This window comes from Cololabis saira, chromosome 4, assembly GCF_033807715.1.
Source record: "Cololabis saira isolate AMF1-May2022 chromosome 4, fColSai1.1, whole genome shotgun sequence".
NCBI lineage: Eukaryota > Metazoa > Chordata > Actinopteri > Beloniformes > Belonidae > Cololabis > Cololabis saira.
In genome coordinates, this window is record NC_084590.1 from 10629440 (window position 1) to 10646676 (window position 17237).

Below are 17237 nucleotides of genomic sequence, written 5' to 3' on the forward strand. Positions count from 1 at the left end.
ACTCAATCTGACAGCTGTACTGCAACGATGTTATGGTGAAGAACATCCTCTTGCTCAGTAGCAACAGGGAAGGGGGCCTTGCTCCAAACCAATTTTATATTACTCAGCGGACAATTAAGTTACAACCCTTTCATAGGGTAGGTAATGCTAACCTTGAGCACAATCAGATTTTATATTCTATAACTTAATGTAGCAAAAAGTGCTGTAAAGACAGATCATTTTAAAATGAAAATGAAAGCATAAAACTAAAAAAGCAAGGAAAAGATCTCATTACATTACTGTGATCAGACTATTGATCAGAGTTATTGATAACACTGATTAATCAACTCATCCTTGTTTATTTAAAAAAAAAAAAAGGTTTAAAAAACAAATGAATAAAAAGTTGCACCATTTTCTGGCTATCAGCTTCCCTGAATGTTAAAAAACGTCATCATTTATACATGAAAGTATAAAATGCATGTGGAAGTTTATTTAGACATAAATAAACGAAAACAATGACAATGTTAACTTCATCAACATTTATATGCTGCACCCAAAACATAACCTGGATTATCAACCAACTTGCACATTTGTAACTTTTGTTACATCAGTCTAACAGCAGCTTGTCACATGGATTTAAGCTTTAAATGCGATAACTGGACGGGTGAAATTCCGTAGGAGGTGGAGGAACGGGCAGCAGATCAGTGCTGAGAACTTATTTCAAGTGTATATAACAAGTGTATATAACAAGTGGAAGGGAAGTGAGCCACTGTACTGGAAATATAACAAGTTAAATAAACTCGAAGAAAGAGTTATCACACATGTAGAACAACAGAAGTGAAAACTAAATGAAGAAGTGAAGTCACACTTTTTGGTGGTGACCCTGTTTCTAAAAACAGTTAGTGCTAAAGAGTCAAACAATAATAATGCTGCATTTGCTCTAAAACTGAATTACAAAACAACTGTTTCAAACTGCACCAATTAGTCAGCTGATGACACCAGTCTTTGTGACCCACACACACACACACACACACACACACACACACACACACACACACACACACACACACACACACACACACACACACACACACACACACACACACACACACACACACACACACACACACACACACACACACACACACACACACACACACACACACACACACCTAAACAAAGTGGGATTCATTGGAAGGCTAAGAGCGCAGTGTAACTGGACAGACCTGGATGGATGTAGTCTTGTACTAACTTACTACCTAATAATTAACATTTTAGTTAAAAGGGCAGCTGCAACCTAAACAGATACTCATCTTAACTTCTACCAATATGTCACATTGGTTGAAGTATTATACTTAAGTATCTTGCACTTTTCTCACAACCTTCTCTTGGATTATTGTTTTAAAAATTCCAATATGAATAAGTAATATCAACCATGAAAGTATGCACATATTTTACATATCAAAACAGTGGCTTGAAAAAAATACAAATTGAATCTTCTCTCAAAATAAATATTCTTATTCCCGCCTTCTTCAGAAATCCCGTTTTTAAACAGAAATCTTTGTTTTTTGTTCCAAACAAATTGGACACTGATATACTTTATGTTAAATATGTGTAGTATAAAAATAGTTTGTTTTATTCTCTCCTTATTTTTGAGACGTGCATAAACATAACAAATGTAAAGTATTTACGATTTGGTGCATTCTCTGAATAGACTGTATATGTACTGTAACCTGACGGGTAATGTCAATGATAGTTCTTAAAAAGAAAACTGATATTAGTGAAAGTCATGATATTGATATATTTATGAGTAGATGCCAATAACACAAATGTTAGGATGATATTTGTTGAGTAGATGCGACACACGAACAGGAGAATGATACTGCAGACAGACGGAGGGAAGGAAGGGCAGAGAGCAGAGCTGACTGTACACACAAAACAATACAGCCCTCTGTATCCAAAGCAGTCCGCTCCTACTGTTAACACGCCGTCCAAACGCATCACACCAGAGCTCACTACAACTAATACCAGGCATGACCCGGCATCGAGGTTTCATGGGACCGTTATTCTCTCTGGGAATGAAGCAGTTCATTATGTCAAAACACTGAAAACTAAACTCAGAAGCACCAATTAAAAGCAACGTCATTGTATAAGCCTATCAAAACAAAAGACTGGCCAATGTGTATATGATCGATGCTTCAAATGGTCCAAGAAAACTGATTTTTCTTTTTAAACCAGCAAGTGTGATACTCCTTCAAGACAAGACTGCATTCAAGGCAAAACTATTCTTTCCCCTGAATCAAATCAAATCAATACTTTCTTGTTTAAGGTATTAAAAAAAATAAAAAATAAAAATCACAAATAGGTTGTTTTTAAAACCAAGTATAGCAAACTAGAAAAAAGTTTTCTTGGCCATTTACTTTACTTATTTTTTGCAGCTAAATCAGGATTTTGCAGAAAGGAATACTGAGTCCCTTTCTGCTATGACAGGTTGTTGGAAATAAACAACAAGCAAAGAAATGTTAATTTACTCAGCTGTATATTTATTCATCACCGAAATCATGAATAACATCAGTGAGAAGGAAATTACATGTGATGATTAAATTACTGTTACTGAGGCACTGGGATTTCACCACGGGGAATATTCAGATTAATGTGCCCAATTTAATTAAAGCTGTATGCAAATCTATACTAAGAACCAGAATACAATCTGTAAACTGGGGTGAATTCTGGTTCTGTAATTTTTATTTCATATGTGACTTCCATTTTTTTTTCCTACAATTTTCATTGCCGGGGGAGCGGGGGGGGGGGGGGGGGGGTGTCTCTGGAAGGGGACTGATTTAATTTTCTAAACACAGTGTAGAAAAATGAGAAGCCTTTTAGCCAAACACTCATTTCATCCAAATGTTTTGCAGTGATTACAGATGGAGAATCAGCCTTATCTTGTCCTCAACAACTGAGCTTCAAAAGGCATAATTGATTGGTTTTCTTATGTCCAAAAGCAACATAAATGCACTACAGCCATCCATAAGAAAGGATCTTACTACAGTCATGACAGAAACCGCTAATATAGTAGACGGAGCTAAAGACACTTTACCAGGTGATGGAGATGACAATCAAGAACATCCTCAATCACCACGTCAAAAACAAATGAGGGGAAATAATAATTCATGTCTCAGTGATAATAACAACAACAACAATTTCATGTTTGTTATCGCCACACTAAAGCCAACAGCAACAAAACACAATGTTACTAATGAGAAAAAAATCCTGACACACAACGTGGCAATGAATCATCAGCTTAGAAATGCCTGATTCAAAACCTGCGTTGTCAGTATGATAATCTCTCTTTTGTCATTTTATCGCTGTGTACAGAAGCATCTGCCACCAGGAGAAACTCATTTCTCCTGCAAGCACCAAAGGCAGGTGTAAAGGAGTTAAAAATAATAATGTGACATGAAATGATAGGTAATAGGAATGGGTGATATTTTACCGTTCACGATATACCGTCCAAAAAATTCCCCACGGTAAGAATTTGTCATCTCGCGGTAAAAACGATAAATTCCTGTTGATGAAGTTTTTGTGTAAAGCTGATTTATGGTTCTGTGTTAAATCCACGCACAACGTACAGGAAGGAAAGAGGAAAGGAAGGAAGGAAGGAAGGAAGGAAGGAAGGAAAGAAGGAAGGAAGGAAGGAAATGAGCCAGAAAGAAAGAAAGAAAGAAAGAAAGAAAGAAAGAAAGAAAGAAAGAAAGAAAGAAAGAAAGAAAGAAAGAAAGAAAGAAAGAAAGAGTCAGGACGGGTTAACCATGTAACACACATCAGCAGGATGGAGTCGACTGTCAGACAGGTGGGGAGAAGAGTCTCGTGTCCCAGGTAGCCGGTGGTGTGGAGTGCTGTGCTGTACTATGGTGCAAGAGCATGCACATCCAATCAAGTCCTGCGAGAGAGCCTATTGGGAATGCAGGTCCTGTTGCAGGTCATTGAATATATTGGCCAACACCGACATGTTGGGCCCGGTCCCATCTGTTGGCCTACCAAGCCTGTTGTCACTGTGATCAGCTGTTTCCTTTAACAAAAAACCTTGGTGGCTTGCACTCAGGTCATCAACAATCTCCCCCAGGATGTGCCACATCATACCGCCTACATTAGGCCTGACCCACAATTAAATGTACCCTAGGAGGCAAGCTATTGGCAGCCCAACATCCTGCCCTGTTTCAGTTGGTGTAAAAAGGACAGGCAACACACTAGATTCAGGACTGCAACCAAAATATTACATGGAACGTCAACTAATCTGGACTTTTTCATCTTTTGTTTAACATGCAAAATGCAACAGTAGCTTGTAACAACAGGGACCAAGATTTGAAGCCCAAGAGAGCTTCCCAATTGTATTTTAAACAATCGGCCAAACAATCCCTGCTGCTCATGACTCATGAGCCCAACACAACTGAAAACCTTTGAGAATCCTCCATCTCCATCCACATTATGCAACTGTAAACGTGTGTCCATTGCTCGGCTTACACACATAACAGGCTGAAAACATTTAAAGACCATTCCAACAGCTCACATCTTTCCTACTATGCAAATGCTAAGTTGAAGGTTACTAAACATAGACGCTGACTGCGTAACAGCTGATGCCAACTAGAACAAAGAGTGCTTGTTGTTCCCTCTCCATGTTGATTGTGTCTTATCTTCTTTTTTGTTTTTTTATTGGCAGTTGGCAAGCGGCTGTAAGCTGCATTATCACTACCTACTGGATCTGATTAAATTCCCCAATGATATAGTCACATGATACAGATCAGGCTTATCAGGAACCCAGAAAAGCGAATCATAATGTGAATCCGTGCAACTCTGTCATGGTCAGAAAATGTTCATGTTTTTGTTCATCCACATTAGACTGCAACAGTTGTGCTTGCTGACTGAAACGCTGTCAGCATCAAAATTTGTACATTTCTGAGGGTAAAATGCTGGAACCAGTTGAGGGAGCCAAGGCTGCCCATGACAAAAGCTTTTTTGTTTTTAATTAAAACATATTAATATGAATGCAGCCTCAGATTAAAGAATTATCATTTTGATTGGTGAATTAAGTATGAGGTGAAGGAATGGAAAGTGTTTTCATTACCATGCTGATCTGGTCTGACTCATACATGCATGGCTGACTTATGCCAGTATTGATGCTCGCTGTCAACAGATTATGGTGTTAATGTGAACAGAGTAACACGAGACAGGCAGGTGGAGATGCCGGTGGTACTGATTACCATATTCATAGATCCTTGTTTAATATAATTCAATTTCAAATATACTTTATTCATACCTGAAGGGAAATTACTATATTATTAAATAATGAATTAATAATTTAGTTATCAGTTAATGAGAAAAAGGGTGCTGTTATACCCAAGTAATTTGTAGGTATAATATCTATAAATGTATAATTTCCAGGACCCTACATGAGTTTGAGGGAATGAATAATGACTGGACAGGTAGTTTAAAAATACCTCTTATAACTGACATGGTTATGGTGTACCTGCGCTTTTTTCTTTTTTTGACATGATAAATTGTATACCGCTGGTGTCTCTTGTTGCTATCTGAATAGCACATCAAATATGACTTAAATCGCGTCCCTGCCCTTTGCACACACCTCCTGTCGCTACTACTGACTGAATGGTCACATCGTCGCAGGATGGAGACACACATTTTGATGTATAACACACCTGGGTGCACGTTACGGTTCGGGCCGCATTAACGGCCGAAGAAATGGCATAAATTGCGCCAAAATTACACGATTAATTCAAAACGGCCGACTTCCTGTTCGGTTTCGGCCATGGCGCCAAGAGACTTTTCTTTAAGTTGTGCCATGATACAGGTGTGTAGCGATTTTCATGCATGTAAATCAAACCGTATTGTGGGGCTTGAGGCACAAAGTTTTCTAGGGGGCGCTGTTGAGCCATTAGGCCATGCCCATTAATGCAAACCATTAAATATAAAAAATTTTGCCAGGCCGGGCTTGCGTGCAAAATTTGGTGACTTTTGGGGGGGCAAAAAGGCCCTCATTTCAGTCGGAAGAAAAATTCGAGAAAAAAACAAAGATTCCTACAGATACAATAGGGCCTTCGCACTGAAGTGCTCGGGCCCTAATTATTAAAGAGAATAATGACATCACAACTACTTTACACTACAAGAAATGATCCCCCAAGTGGTGATCCTGCTTATACAAAATTTGTATTCAAACAAGTAAACACTTTGACCATCAGGCAGGAGAAAAATGTGCATTTATCAACTCCCAACAGCAAACCAATGAAATAATCTCTACAAAGCTGTTTAAGTTGGTGATTCAGATTTATGACACCTCTAGTTACCTTCCTTGATATCAATGATGATAAAATAAAACACGAGTATAAATCATCAGCATGTTTAAAACATGTATTTATGCTTTTCAGAAACTGAGATCTGAAACTCACCTTGACTAGATAATGAATAAAAAAAAACTGCACATCTGATTTGCAAACATATGGCACGATCTAGGACTATCGAAGAGCCTGTAATCTTCTTGAACTTTGAGATTTCCCCAGTGCTGATATGTAACGATCTATGACTCAACTCCTGGAGGTGAAGCTCAACTATTGCAGCAAACACCATTATTATATATTAGTGGAAACAGCGCTGGTATACAGTTTCCCCTGGGAAAACCAAAGCTTTTCAAACTCAACACCGGCAGTGATCACCATTAACAGTCTCTGTTGAACGTTTTTGTGTAAAGCTGATTTATGGCTCTGCGTTAAATCACGCACAACGTACGTGAAGGAAGGAAGGAAGGAAGGAAGGAAGGAAGGAAGGAAGGAAGGAAGGAAGGAAGGAAGGAAGGAAGGAAGGAAGGAAGGAAGAAAGGAAGAAAGGAAGAAAGGAAGAAAGAAAGAAAGAAAGAAAGAAAGAAAGAAAGAAAGAAAGAAAGAAAGAAATTCCCGTTGATGAGGTTTTTGTGTAACAAACATGGCGGATCTGAGCGCGAGGAGCTTGAGTCATTACAGTTTTGCAGTACAGGTGGACTCATTTAATTGGTTTTTATTAATTCAATTTAATTGGTGTAGTTTAGTAGCATTTAGTATTCTTTTAGAGTTAAAAAGGTGGAGTTGAATTGGTATTTTTTTTATCGGCATTTTTATCGTTATCGGGATAAATGCCAGAAAGTATCGTGATACATTTTTTAGTCCATACCGCCCATCCCTAATAGGTAAACATACAGATATTATAAATACAAATAAATATATTTTTGATTGAAGGGATGCTCTTTTGCCAATTAGTGTTTTTAGATAAACCCATTATTTCCGGACATTATTTTGGACTAAGAATGCGTGTTTAACATGCGCTTGGCAATTTAAAGGCATGTTACAAAGCTTTTCAAACTCAACACCGGCATTGATCACCATTAACAGTCTCTGTTGGATCTATAAGACACTTTATATAGTATATAATTGATACCAGTGGAAAGACATGACAAATGGTTTGGGAAGATGATAACAGAGTAAAAAAAGTAGGTCTGTCTCTCCGCAGTGTATACAAACATATCGGGATAACTTAAAGTTTGCTCTTTGACATAATAAAAATATCGCTTCAGTTTGATTAACAGGTAAAGCAGGTGAATTTTAATTGGGCAGAGAGGCAGGATATGATGTTTGCAGGTTTTTAAATTGCAATATGGCTTAGAAGCCTAAAAGACATGATGTTATCCCGCATCACTGCGATTTTATTCCGCAGAAACTGAACCAGCCGACCGTCGCTGGTGTCCTCAAGTGATTTAATTTCCCATTACACCTCAAAATAAAGACATTTAATTCACCCCCAGTCACTGTTATTTACAGTTTACCACGCGTATCTGCCTATTGAAGCGCCTCAATGACATATAACACATAAGTGACGTTTCCTTACCGAGCAGGCGTTTATTTTCTCCGTCAACACCGTCTTGTTTTTCCGTTGGTTTGTTTTAAGGGTTAGTTTTTTAAAATCCGCTCCGAGTCCCGAGCAGGGAGCGCTGGAGTCCCGAGCAGCAGCAGAGCAGCGTCTCTCTGCTGCTGACGTCACAGCGCTGGACCAGGGGGCCGGGCGCGCGCCCGCAGCCAGCAGCGCGGGCACGAGCAGCGGCTCCAATCAACCTGTTGCTTACGTCACTACGGCCGATTCGCTGTCGGACATTACAATGCCGCTGTCTGAAAGCATTGAAACTGATTTCAAATTAATAATAATAAAAAAGCCAAAAGAAACATTTATTATTAATTTGTTGATTATCCTTGCAAAATTCCACATCCACAAATCCAAATTCTTACACAAAAAACCCTCTTTTTTTACTTTTCATTGTGAATTAAATCAGTATCTGGACTCTATTAAGTTTTCTACTAATTCAACGTGAAATCACATAATGTGAAGATTTGTTATCATTGTACTTTTTGAAAATGTTAAATAAAAAAAAAATAAAAAAACATTACTCCTGTGCTGCGTGAATGGCATGCGTTCAAGAGACATGTTGACGACCTATACAACATAATCGAACAAGCAAACACTAAATAGTAGTTAGGAAAAAAGAAGAATAAGAAACTCAATGAAAATATGAGGAATTTAGTTGACTGCATTATATGAAAAATCTTTCAATATAGGGTTTGACCACTGTGTCTGCAACATATGGAATAAAAAATGTCTGAGCATTTAATGAGCTGAAAATTGTCATTATTTTTCATTTAGTTCCTCATTATAGGACAAAACTACGGAGCCCCTCTGGTGACATTTGAAAAAAATAAAAGAATGCATGGCCACGCATTAATAACTCGTGGCCACGAGATATTAACTCGTGGCCACGAGATAATCAATGCGTGGCCACGAGATATTAACTCGTGCCCACGCATTATTTTACTCGTGGATGGCATTATAACCTACTGTCTGGACTTCGTGGATGCAACTTCCTTGGTGGGATGGTTATTCATCATCATTAATAACGGTTATAGTCTATTTATATTAAAGAGCAAGAGTATTGTCATGGCGAGTGTAGTAATAACATGTGACATTTACAAAAATAAAATAATGCGTGGCCATGCATTAATAACTCGTGGCCACGCATTAATTATCTCATGGCCACGCATTGATTATCTCGTGGCCACAAGTTATTAATGCGTGGCCACGCATTATTTTATTTTTTTCAAATGTCACCAGAGGGGCTCCGTACAAAACAGTGCCAACGTATGATCGAATATCTCCTGATAGTTGTTAGGTTTAAATCAACATCAAACCCAGTTCGTAACAAAGGAAGACCCCAAAGACTGTTGGAAATGATTTTTAAAATGTGCCTCTGCAGAAGGGGAAGCAATAGTCAGAGCTTTGCAGAGCAACACGGCTCTCTATGGATGCTCCTCACGAAATGCTTCGGTAGTTCCTCTTTTGCTGCATCAGCATTTTATTGATAATTTTTGACAGATACTGATTGTTTGTACACAGTGTGTGTGGGAGGAAACAAACATCAGGGGTAGAGGTGAATCATGACATTTTTAGTTCAAGAGGAACTGAGAATATTCATGTCTGGTGGAAAGAAACTCAAGAAAGTTTCAAAAGAACAATGAGGCCCCAAACAAAAACGGGAAGTCTGCACAGCTGTACAGTGTTACCTTACATAGTCCACTCAGATCACTTAAAGGGGACCTATTATGGCATCTAATACCTATTTTAAACAGGCCTTGAATGTCTTAAAAACAAGCTTTTGATTGTTTTTGCTAAATAAATTAGAAATTCAGCCTCTGAGCCATGTCTTTATCTTCCCAGTCTCTAACCTCATTATCTATGCAGGATTCTGAGTGGGCGGGGCTATGATAATGAGGCTCTGTGCTGATTGGCTGCCTGAATGACGAGATACACTGCTACGAAAAAATGGCGGAAGCTCCGGCCGGCGGAGTTGTTGTTGTTGTTTCGGCCAGAGTTAGTTGTGGGCGTGGTTTCACGCATCGGTCCCGACGTTATGTAACGACGGGAGCAGAATCTGAACGGCTCGTAGATCCACATCACACTGGACGGCTCATCCGGGCGGCTGTACAGACACTGCAGATTTTGGTTGCTTTCCTCCTTCTCTGAGTTGGCAGGCTGAGGGGAAACCACTTTATATATGTTATAATAATAATAATAATAATAATAATAATAATAATAATAATAATAATAATAATAATAATAATAATAATAATAATAATAATAATAAAGAATTTTGAGAGAGTGGTAGACTAGTGGTAACAGAGGGCTTGGGTCTGGAAGACCCAGGTTCAAGCCACCGGGATGGCAACCAAGATGAACCACTTTGGGCCCCTGAGCAAGGCCCTTACCCATAATTGCTCCCTGAGCGCCGGAAATATGGCAGCCCAGTGCTCCTAGTCTAACTAGTGATGGGTTAGAAGCAGAGGACATATTTTGGTGCGTGTTTGGAAAGATGTATAGGCTACTGATAAAATGGAGATTACTTACATGACAAACTAATTTTGTATAAGAGCATCTTGAGGCTTGAGGTTGAAAGGATTTGCCTCTTTCTGATTGATTTACAATAAATGTATGATGCCAACATGTCTGAAACGGCGATCAGTATCCAAATTAGATCAAATTATTCTCAGTATCACAAGCAGACATGAATAGAAAGTGTCCGAATGTGCCATTGATTCAGTAACACCATCCAGCATCTTCCACTTATCTAAACCTGGGTCTGAGAGGCGGCAGACCTCCCTCTCCTCGGCTACCTCCTCCAGCTCTTCCAGGGAAATACAGATGTGCTCCTTGGCCAGCTGAGAGATCTGCCCGGGGGCATCCTCCCGGTTAGGCAAGCACGAAACACCTCCCAAGGGAGCGGTCCGGGGGCATCTATCCAAACCAGAAAGCCAAACCACCTCAGCTGGCTCTGGAAGTGACGGAGCAGTAACTCCACTCCAACTCCCAAGCATTACAGTAATACCAAAGTACAAAAACCAGAAATGTCCAAATGCCCAGAAGATATAAGTCAATGTTTTCTTCTATTCAATCTGTTCTGTAATAACGGCAAACTCTACAATGCTCAGCATGAAAATAAGATTTTATCACAGACATGAAACAACAGCCATGCGTCATCAAATGTTTGTGATAAAGAAAAATGCTCACATCTGTTTTGCATGAGTGCTGGTGCTGTTTTGTGATGTCAATCCATTTCATGACATAGGAGAGTGATAAGTTCCTGCTGGCGCCGGAGCAGAAGACATTCCCAAACACAGGGAAATATCAGGCTACAGCTTATGTTACGTAACTGCAGCCAAGCCTTTCCTGATATGAATTTCAATCACTGTTATCTGCAACACTGCACTCACTTCTGTTTGGGGGTGGGGGGTCTGGTTATGGAGCACTGACATGTTCTGCAGCAGGCAGGTGTATCTGGGGAAACTACGTAGAACCTGTGAGCAAAAGAAGTATATCAGAAACAAATGAGAGCGATGAGAATTGCAATTATTGTGGAGATGAAAAAGCATTATCCATGTTGTTATAAACTCTGTTTATATAATTACTCTAAAATGCATCATTGCAGAAACAGAGAGTGCACAGGGGAAAAAACTATAAAAGATTACTTAAAACAAAGTGTGATATCAAGCAACCAAATTAAATCTACCGATCCAAATCCAATTATTCCCTGGGACACATTTAGTCATCTTTTTCTGGCTCATGGGACACGGGACAGTGGCCAAATCAGCGGTGGACAACAATCACATGCTGTCTCAAAAAGATGGAACTCACTGAGGAAATGTGTGTCCACACGGAAAAAAACAAATTTGATCACTTTCTGTTCTCCATGAGGGAGAGAGAGAGAGAGAAAAGAAGAGAAGAGTCTTACCTTCTTGGCACAGATATGTGCAATTACTATGTTGATATGTGGTTTATTTGGGAAGAAATATATGCCAGATTTAGTTGTTATTTATGATGTCCATATCCATCAAAAGGATTTCAGTTCTTATGTGCCTGGCTTTTGCTCTTTGAACACCATTCCCCACAAAGGTTATTCATTTGTAAACAGGGTTTAATGAGTTTATGTGAATTTTAGGATGAAGTTTAGATTTATAGTGGGGACTAGGAATCATCTCCAAGCCTTAATTGCTCTGTGATGTTATCCAGGTTCAAGACACAGACATATATACATCCCAGAAAAAAAATAGAGGCAATGTTCCAAATTCACTTAATAAAGGCAGAGTAAGCAACTCTACAGTTTTTTTTTTTTGTGGGGGTTTTTTTTTTTTTTTACCAGTAACAGCTTTTGTCCCATTCTGTGAATATGTCCTCACTAGTTTCCAATCATGTGAGGATACTATAAAACACTCAAACAAACAAACAAAAAAGGTCTTAATACACAGCCTTGGCTCCATAAACCAGAAACAAACCATGACAAACAACCAACAAGGGTCCATGCTCATGAGACAGGGAAGGAACACTTCACCTTTAGGCTACGTTTTCCTTGAAAGCCAGCTAGAACACCATTTAGCTTGTCTGATTTAGCTTATGCTAACTTATGATGCTAATTAGTTTGTATAAGTAAGTATGTCCTTTTCGAGCCTTGTGGCCCATAGAGCCGGTGTTTATCTCCGGTTTCTGTAGCGCAAACGAACAGGTGGTAACCACTCCAGGACAGGACGCTACTAGTCTATCGCTGGATACTTCCCCTAGCAAAGCTAGGTACCAATTCATACACCTGGGTGAAGTGAGGAAAGCCCAGAGTAAAGCATCTTTTGCACAAAGTGATGCCATGAACCTGCGACCTTCGGATATTGAGCCGAAAGCCCTAACCACTAGGCCACTCCGCTCTCAATTAGTATGACTTTACATTAATTCAAAGCCGGAGCTGAAACACGGACTGGCAGAGCTGCGTTCACTTGGCCTGCAGTTTCTGGGGTTAGACCCGCTGTAGTAGGGCAAGTCTATTGGCATCGTGGCCTGATGGATGACAACTGGCTCCTTCAACCAAACATTTGCAACAGCACCTCCACGTTAGCACATGTTGTCTGGTCGAGGCTAAGATTTGTCTTTAGACCCTTCCAGGTCAAGTCACAGCCGGTAACAGCAGTCTGACAGTAAAATTAACAGCACAACAAAATATGTTCTCTTTAAAATACTTTATTCCCAGTGTAGGGGCGATGCTCAGAAGTCAATACAGTGCTGATAGCTACGCAGCAAGATGATGACTGCTAGCCATTGGCTGTGCTTGCCGCCAATTAAAAGTCCACACCCGTAATTTTATGCAAAAAAGGAAAAAAAAAAGTCACCCAGACACAAATTCTAGCTGTGGAGACCGAAAGCATCGTGAAAACCCTAACCTGTATAAGCATGTGACCCACTGTTTTCTGAAGTTATTTTGAAACCCATTTTTCATTGTACAAGGTACAGTCATGTTGCTCTGGAAGTACGCCCACTATGTGTCAATCAAAGATAGCTTTGGCTACCATCTCCAGTCTGGAGTTAGATATTTACAGTAGAATAGAGCTATTAACATTTTCTTGGTGTGAAATCAAAAATGACAGTCGCTTTTGGCTGACAAATCAATCAAATCAATCATTAATATTGGAAAGTAACTCACTGTTTGAATTAAATACTCCTGGCGGGGTATTAAAAAAATGACTTACCCCAGAGTTGTCATGGATATGAAATCAAACATTTGAGACCAACATGGGTTTTTGAACCAGGCTGTAAATGCGTTTATTTCTGCTCTAAAGTTGGACATTTTAACATGGCAGTCAACGGAAGTGGGCTCACTTTTGGAGCCAGTCGAGGAACTGCAATGAATCTGAGTTCTGCATGACCGTTAGATGGTTGACGCTTGGTGAGAACCAGTTGGTCAGTTTAACTTGGAAGTTGATAGAGATTGGCTCCCTTTTTGAGCCAGCCCCCAGTGGGCATTCGAGGAACTGCAGTTTTTCTTACTTTTTATTCGTCTTTAACCCAGAAGCGTAAATGTTGGTGCAAAAAGTTCATCACGGGGCATGTTTCCTTGGACAGCCCTGCAGAGAGGGAGTAAGAGGAGTTAGATGTTTTGTTTCAAACATCAGCAGATGTGAAGTTATCCAGAAATCTGCCCATAGCCTGATCAATCAGACTCACATCTAGGAGGCTGTAAGTATGGAAAGCAAATATTTATTTACTGGCAGTACATCTAGATTTCTAGACTAACCTACCCTGCCATTAGTGTAGAATTAAATTTAAAGGCACAATTTTATCATAAAAGTGGGTTTATCTCACTTTTTCAAAACTCTTTGGCTCCACCAGAGTGAATTTTAAAAATCAAAAAGTTCAGATCTTCCCCTAGCTCAGGGGTCGGCAACCCGCGGCTCTAGAGCCACATGCGGCTCTTTAGCGCCGCCCTAGTGGCTCCTGGAGCTTTTTCAAAAATGTTTGACCTTTTTTTCCCTTTTTTTTTTCTTTTTTTTTCCTTTTTAATCTCGACATTTCAACTTTTTTCTCAACATTTTGACTTTTTTCTCGAAATTTTGACTTTTTTCTCAACATTTCAACTTTTTTCTCGACATTTCGTCTTTTTTCTAAACATTTCGACTTTTTTCTCGAGATTGTACTTCAACATTAATTTCGACTTTTTTCTCGACATTTTGACTTTTTTTCATTTTTTTCTTATTTTTTCCTTTTTTTCTTTTTTATTCTTTTTTTCCTTTTTTCTTCCTTTTTCCTTTTTTAATTTCGACATTTTGACTATTTTCTCCGAAATTTTGACTTTTTTCTCGACATTTCCACTTTTTTCTCGAGATTCTACTTCAACATTAATCTCGAGTGCATAATGGAAAAAAAAATCTTCCCCCAGTTATAACTAGATACATGCAGCATGTGTTGCCTTCATTCTAAGGCTTATAAAAGACATTTTTTGCGGCTCCAGACATATTAGTTTTTTGCGTTTTTGGTCCAATATGGCTCTTTAAACATTTTGGGTTGCCGACCTCTGTCCTAGCTCCTTCGGTATGGGGTCCTGGCAGCAATAGGGTTTAATAGGGTTTAATCAGAGTCCCCCCAAATGTAAACCAAGACTTGATAAAGATAAGATAAAAAAAAAAACAGGCTGAAAACAAGTGAAAACATCAAAACCACCACTGAAAAGAGCATTAGGAGAGACAGAACGGGCACAGCCACATGAAATAAATGTATTGCTAAGGTTTGTTGCCATTATGAAAATCAGGAACTACTGAGAAAACAATCTGAATGTGTTTATCCCTGACAACTGGGCAATATCCATCCGTGGAGGAAGACTGCAGTAAGGGAAAAAAACAGATGCCAAATGGACCTTTGAGATGAAAGTGTTTCACCGTCTGATGTCTCCTAGTGAGGAACAGCAACCTTGAAGCCTGGCTGCCCCGTGCATGAGACAGGTCTGCTCAAATCTCATCTGTGGTTCAGCTGGGCAGCTTCCAGGCATGGGAGTCAGTGCCTGGATATGAAGAAAGGGATGCTTCCAGAAATGAACACAAGCTCTGATAACATTCACAGCACAAATGAGTGTTGGAGTGACAACAGAAGAGGAACAAATCCACCTTGACTGCAAACACAGACATCAACAAACGGACAGACAGCTTGCTTATGTAACTGTTACGCAGAGCGTTGCCATGGAGACACAGTGAACCTTTAATCATAATAGGCTGAATGTGGTAAATAAGGCTGGGGTCGCCAAGGTAACAGCACAACTGCAACCTGAAACAGTTTTATTACAGTGCATAAGTGATGATGGGACCTTCAGTAATGGAGAAAGCATCCTTCACCTCCGTAGGTCTGTCCTAATAGTCTAGGCAGAATTTCTGAAAATGTGCTTATTTAAAGTGCTGAAGGCATTTTGTGAATATTTATAATATACAACATTTCTAGGGGTATTAAGGAGTGCTGAATCCAAATCTGCTGTATATGAAGCTCAAAAATGTTCCAAAATGCTTCAAAATTGAGAAATCCAACATGGCCGCTGAAATCCTGAAATCTATTTTTCAGTATATCTTTTTGACTAAACAAGGTACAAACATGAATTGAAAGTGCTTTTGTAAGTTTTCCTACATGGGCAATTCGATGCCATATTCAGAATTGAGATGTAATGTGAAGAAACTGCTTAGATATTGCAAATATAGTTGTTTTTAACTATGAATAAATGCAGTTATTATTATTATTATTATTATTATTATTATTATTATTATTATTATTACACTACTTTTACTTACTTTGTATTTTGTTTTGAGGTAAAATGTATCAAATGTGCTGGAATGGAACCTTCGCCATCCCCAATATCACCCCACCCCCCAAGCTTAGCTTTTCTCACACTTCTCAGAACGGCTGATCGGAAACATGAGACAGCTAACAGGTAAAGTCATGTCCAGTGTATATTTTGATAATGTGACATGTGTTATGTAGTTTAAATAATCACAGTATATATTTTAGCATTTTTGATCACTAAAAGAAGCCTAACTAGCTCATGTTAGCCAGCTAGTTGCTGGGATTAGCTAACGTTAGTGGCTAGCTAACATTACTGGCTCAATGAGCTAGCTAAATAAATACATACCGGTATCGATGTCTTAGACTTTGCATTCGTATTCTAAGAAAACTCACTCTTTCTTGTAGGTCTGAATTAGTCAATTGGCGACAGAAACCATGGCTGAAGCAATAGATTATACCCAAGAAAGCTTAATGTCCTCGGACCCACAGTTATGCATCATTGTTCAGATGGCTGTGTGAAACAGTCTGCTACTACTACACCACTGAATGGCCGCTCTGTGATTCCTCTTTGGTGCAGGTATGATATTCATCATTATAATCTGTGATCTCCAAAGAGCTCAGTCACCGCCTCAGAGGTAAAGAACACTTGGATATTGTTTTTAACATTCAAACTTCTTGTAAAACACTTCAGTAGTTCTGGATGCAGAGCATTGATGTCCCGGAGGAAAGGCGAGGTTGTTTGTTAAAGGCACAGTCGAGCTGGAGAAGGCTCAGAATTTCAATGTCAATCGTTTCCTAAATCTACAACCCTTACTGATAGACTCCAACTGCTGGGTCACAGAAAAACTTAAGCATAATTGTAATAACTGATACTGTTTGGTAAATATGCAGCTGTCCAGATGTGAACGCGATTGTGGTAAAGGTAGAAAAGAAAGACAGAAAAAGGGCAGAGAGCAGGGTCCATCCTTCAGAGCTGATCCATCGACTGCTGCTTGAAAAGTTGGAACCTGGTATATAGACAACTTAGTTTTTACATCAGTGAAATC

General features: G+C 39.2%; 1 protein-coding gene across 2 annotated transcripts in view; it reads right to left on the reverse strand.

Moving 5' to 3' along the window:
* The window catches only part of gdpd4a (glycerophosphodiester phosphodiesterase domain containing 4a), a 43279-nt gene extending 35253 nt beyond the window's left edge, over nt 1-8026 (reverse strand). For both annotated transcript variants that reach the window (XM_061718819.1, XM_061718820.1), the window contains exon 1: nt 7903-8026. The gene's annotated coding sequence lies outside the window, so the exon portion shown is untranslated. The remainder of the gene's footprint in view (nt 1-7902) is intronic.
* Between the last annotated feature and the right edge of the window lie 9211 nt (nt 8027-17237).